This window comes from Anastrepha obliqua, chromosome 5, assembly GCF_027943255.1.
Source record: "Anastrepha obliqua isolate idAnaObli1 chromosome 5, idAnaObli1_1.0, whole genome shotgun sequence".
Taxonomy (NCBI): domain Eukaryota; kingdom Metazoa; phylum Arthropoda; class Insecta; order Diptera; family Tephritidae; genus Anastrepha; species Anastrepha obliqua.
Genome location: NC_072896.1, coordinates 43703711 through 43709874, shown reverse-complemented (window position 1 = coordinate 43709874; position 6164 = coordinate 43703711).

Below are 6164 nucleotides of genomic sequence, written 5' to 3'. Positions count from 1 at the left end.
TAAAAAAAAGTATTGCTTCAATAATGATTTGTTGAAGGCGGACATAGAATTTTTATCAACAATTCAACGCAGTTTCTGTTCAATGATTTTGTTAGAGTGAAGAAGGCATACATATGTACGTACTGAGCCTAGAAAATTTCTAGGCAAACATCAATTGAAGAATGACTTGGCTCTACTAGGTGTTTCTAATTAACGCCAGATAGTAAGAAAGAAGAAACGACGGAGGCGCTTCATTGAACTTGAATCACCAACTGCATCTTCCTGCATCTCGTATTAGATAACTCGAGTCTCGCTCCCTTTTCTATAATTTGGAAATTGAATTAAATAGAGGAATTATATCCAAGAAGTCAAACTACAAATATGACATTGGTCCACGTATACAGGAGCAGCTGGAAAAAGTAATTTTGATATTTTTTATTTAATTTTTTTTTCAATCCCAATTGTGCGTAAACTCCCAACTTTCTTTCAAGTATATTTTACTGACAATGTGAATGCTTTGTGATGCAAACGGGAGTACTCCAACTTTCTGGTAGGGCCGACGTGACACTGCTTCTTGGCAGCATAAGTTTTCAAATTGGACTTTACAAGAGATAAATGGTGCAGGGAATGCGAGATACAAAGAGAGATACAGAGGTACGTATTACTTATGAGCCCAGCGCGCAGCTACCTACAACTTAGGCTGGTTGGAGAAGGCTTGCTACAGCGTAACACTATTTCAGCTTATCAAGAATACACGGAAGTTCTCTGACATTACTTTTGGTTAATTTTACGGAATTCGGTTTCAAACAACGCAAGTATTTCTAGTCACATTTAGCATTTAGATTTATTTGGAACCATTTCTTAGTCAACCCGCTCAACCTAGCATAACCATCCACGAAAAAATGTATTAGTGTCATAGTAATAAAAAAACGCTGCCCTTGCGAGGGGCTCACTTAGACAAATATTCAATATTCTTCCATTGTGTTACCATGCGGAGAGAGGAGAAGGAAAAGAACCAGACAGGTGAAAGAAAGAAAGAAGGGACTTTGGATTAGAGGATAACGCCCAACAGTGGTCACTTTCGTATTAACCGCATCAAACTGCTAATGAATTTCACCAGGTGTATGATATTCAAGCCCGTAATATCCGCCGGCCGCCGTAGCCGAATAGGTTGGTGCGTGACTACCATTCGAAATTCACAGAGAGAACGTAGGTTCGAATCTCAGTGAAACATCAAAATTAAGAAAACCATTTTTCTAACAGCGGTCGCCCCACGGCAGGCAATGGTAAACCTCCGAGTGTATTTCTGCCATGAAAAAGATACTCATAAAAATATCTGACGCTCGGAGTCGGCTTGAAACTGTAGGTCCCTCCATTTGCGGAACAAAATCAAGACGTACACCACAAATAGGAGGATGACCCCAAACACCCAAAAAGGGTGTACGCGCCAATTATATATAAATAGTTTCTAAGTTTTGGCGATCACGCTTCTATTAGACAGACTGTATATTATATTTACTTATATATTTGGTGATATAAAATAGATCAACAAGCAGCCTACCAACGCCTACAATAACCCAGCAACTAATCTGCCTAGCAAGCAAAGCAATTCGACGACCAAAACAGCTGCTGTGCCGATGTCAGATAAGCAAAAGGCTTTGGCGCAGAATTTTTATTATTTACTGCTTAAATGAGCTATAAATTTGTGAGGGGCGATATTTCGGAAGTTTTGAGGTAGAGTTAGGTGGCAAGGAAATCCAAAAAACAAAAAAAAAAAACAACACGTGCTATATGGAATTTGGATGCATACCACAGTGTGGGCGTTTAAAAGGATTTATGAATTAGTAACAGGCAGAAGGTGAATATTTGCGAACTGCCGAAAAGTCGAAGGGAGAACTAGAAAGGTCTCGTACCATAGTGTTAGAAAATTTGCGGAAAATGAATGTAAGCTGATTAACCAGTTGATGGATAGCTGACAATTCATTTTGAAGATTGAAGCATTAATTATGAATCTCAAGTATTATAACTTATTACAAGTGTTATAAAGTAATAATTATCTGGTTTTTATTATAAATTCTCATCCAATAACTTGCCATCTAATAGCAAATAAACTTCTGCCAAAGAAATTAATTTTTCTAAATCCGCAGATTAATGAAATATTCTTTGCTACAAGCACCAATTAGTTATTTAAAGTTAATAAAAGCTAAATTCAAAAAAAAAAAGACAAGACAAAACATGCCTAAAAAAGAAACTGCAGAGAGCGACCTGAAATGGCACACAAAAATCATATAACAGCACAGTTGCTAACTCACAAGCAGCGAAACACAACAAAAGATCTGACAGGCATTGCCATAAATTAATGTCGTAACAGGTAATTTTTCAAATATTCAAAATGTGTTTGCAAAGAAAATGTATGCTAGTACGAAAAAAACATCTGCATAAAAATTGCGAAAAAATAGTGATGGACAATAAAATTCTATCGGGCAATACAAATGTATAGAGTAGCCGGAATATCACAAGTTTTCATAGTAAAAAACGCCACACATCAAAAATTTTATCGAAAAAGATAACAAAAGCAATGAATATAAAAAATGTATTTACATAAATTTCCGAATTCGTTGAAACTCACCTGACTCATTGGCGTAGGTTGTGTTAATAGTGATGACTATGAGTGGAATTAAGGGCAAACATGACATCAGTATTATTTTACTCTATAGAAAATAAGATAAAAAATCTGCTAAAGAGAAACCAGAAGCTAAACATTTTCTTATGAAGGGTCAATAAAAAAATTCTATTCAACAAAATATTATATATCCCTCAGTGCGCTTATATGCGCATTAACAGCATCAGGGAAGAATCGACAACCGCTGAACGAACTAATGATAAAAGTGTACTGATTGCCATTCCCACAAAGACTGAAATGGAGTCATTCACAAAAGAATATAAAATAGTCATTTTCAAGTTCCTCTCTCTGCATTGAGTGAGACTTACAATCGCTCGGGTTTTTTCTAGACTGCAAGCTCAACTAGAGGCAGCCGCCGTAACCGAACGGGTTGGTGTGTGACTACCATTTGGAAATGCGCCGGCTCGAATTTTCGCGCATGAAACATCGGATGATAAACAAAGTTGCACCTCAGCAGGCAATGGCAAATATCCGAGTGTATATCTGCCAAGAAAAAGCTCCTCATAAAAACCCATCTGCCGTTCGGAGTCGGCTTAAAACTGCAAGACGCACGCCACAAATAGGAGGGGAAGCTCAGCCGAAACTACCAGGGCAGGGTCAGGAAAGCGGATTCTATCCTATATGGATGTAAAGCGGCTATTGGCAAAAGATGTGGCTTAAAACTATACATAGTACACTGGTTATGCACTATGCTTGTGGGGCTCATTCTCTTATAAGGAGTCACAGTTTGGTATCGAACGTTGTGAAAATTGGTTTCGCAGAGCAAAAGGAGCATACACATATACTTATGACAGGAGCGCCGCTAGCCCAAGCAGACTAAACAAATGCCTGTCCCAGAAAAATTTCTTTATTCGGAACCCAAAACTTAAAGAAGAAAACATCTACCGCTATCCAGCTCTGATGTAGTGGAGGAGGGAAGCGGGATCTTGACTGTAGAACTGCTTCAGGCTATTCCTCCCACATTTGCAAAGAAAATGTTTAACAGTCCTTTTCTATGCCGGATCCCCGTAGCTTCTGCGATGGGTGTTGTACGGAAGCTCAAGCTTCTCCGCACGTGTTCCAAACCGGTGACCAAAGCTATGAGTTTGGAAATGGAATGGCGGGTGATTGAGAACCCAAAATTTCTGGAGATTTTTCATGAATTCACTCTAAAATTCTAAGTCGTAAATAAAACTTCCTCTAAAGTAACAATTGAATATGGAAGTATTATACATAAGCTGGCTAAGCGGCGCATTACGAATGTTGCCTTATCCCTTGGACACAGATATACTCTACGAAGACACGAGAAGCGTATGAACCATCATGAGTTATCGAACTCAAGAGCTACTTTACGTGTGTTAGGTAAAAAAAAGTACTAGAGCATAGCAGCTCTTCACTTACATCCGCAAAACAATTCTTCACTACGATCGACAATCTTAAGGAGTCACCAAGTCTGATGATCAACTCTCTACAACCGACAGTTGGTTCTAAGTTATCCGAACGACCCGGATTTATATCCGACCAAGGACTGTAACTCAAGCAGCATTTCACGTACATGTATAGGGAATGCTTGTGCGGCTACAACAACAGCAATCAACTCTCTACAATTAAAGCTGGCCCCATAGGCCTTGAAAGGAAAATTTGCTTTCGCAACGTAAAATAACAGAAGGAAAGCAGCTTTTCCAAACTCTATTGTCTGACTCTTGATGACTCAAACAGGGGTAAAATTCCAATCCATAAGGACCACCTCAATAAAAGCAACATTCACGGATATTCTTCATGAATTATAAACATCCAAACAAGTTGAAAATCCTTAGACTGATTAACTAGAACAAACGTACATTTATTTCACAGTTCCAAACACTGGTACAGCAGCTGACTGAGCAACTACCCACTAAGAGATATGAGAAACCTAAGAAAGTCGAATGCGTGTTATATCTTCCAAAGATAGATGCATGTCTCTGAAAGAAACTTAAAAATGAAATTGAGACTTTTTAAGATTTTGTTATTGAAAAACCTGAAAACCGGTAATGCTGAATGGGGAAAATATTTTTTGAAAGAGCCGGGCACGACTATTTGCAAAAATTTGACAGTAAAGAGGAAAAAACGTACAGAAGCAAAACATATCTTGGCTTAACTCTGAGATTCTAGTATATCAAAGTCTCTAGTAGGGTGCTTAAACAAAGAGCGTAGTGAGAATTCGGGACGAGGAAGTTTGCAGATAGTACAGGCCTACAAAATGTGATTGAATTTCACATTTTCAGGAAAAATCTAAAATTTTTGACTATATTTGAAGTTATTTAATATGGTGAGATAATTTTTTTATCGAAACAAGAATTTAAAAGAAGTAGTAAAAGTGAGAAAGGTTAGGTTAGGTTAGCCTGGTTGGCAATAAGCCACGCATAGACCCTTTGGTCCCTAGCGATACCAAATGGAGACCGACCTCAGTGAATACCGATGGTAGACATCATGTAGAATATCAGCGCTTTCGGCGAATCTAAGCAGAGCTGGGAGATCCGATTTTGAAGCGTCCTCCTGACCTTCAAACAATGGGGCTCCCAGGCATTTACTACTATTTCGTTCCCCATAATGCCTTTGTGACCAGGTACCCAGTAGATATGCAGCCTACTGTTTGCGGCTAGCCTTTCTATGGCCTCTCTGTTCCGTTGAACATTTTTGGACTTATACAATATGAGCTTATTGCTTTTATTGCTGCTTGACTGTCCACGTACATATTAATTGTTGAGTTCTTTCTTGCTCTTGTGTAGGCTAGCTCCTCGGCTTTCCCCATAGCTAAAACTTCCGCTTGGAAAATACTGCTCTGGTCTGGCAGCTTGATTGGCTGCCGTATCCCTAGTTTTGAGCAGTAAATACCCGCTCCCACTCCGTCTAAAGTTTTAGAGCCTTCTGTATAGATGTGAAAGGTTCTATGGCCAGGCTTCATGCCTTTGTGTCATCCCTCCTCTTCAATTGTAGTACGCAACCTTCTCTCCCAATTAAAGTACGGAGTCATGTAGTCTGTGCAACCTAAGCTCCACATTCCTATTGAGCTGTGTCCGGAGATTCTACAGGTGAATACCCCAGCAGCCACTAACCTCCTCGCGGATTTCGCTGCCAGGTTTTCCGCCATAAGGCCAATAGGTGGCATGCTGAGTATCATTTCCAGCGCCGCCGTTGGAGTGGTTTTCATCGCTCCTGAGAAAACTATTAAATTAAAAAAGGAGGTAAATCTGAATATTAGTTTTGCTTATAAAAATATAATTTTTGGTTCAAAACCTCTTTCATTTCGATATTTCATAATTTTAACCGTAAAAAGAGATCGAATTGCGAAATACCGGCGGTAAGGCCTTCTCAATTACAATTCGTGCTTTAGTAAGCTCACAGAAATTTATATTTCATTTATGCAGATAAAAAAAAATATGGGAGAAGTATTTATATATCTATGTATTTGGCTATTTATGTATTTAAGTATATAACTACAAACAGCTTTTCTATGTACGCATAAAGTACTAGAAAGCTAACA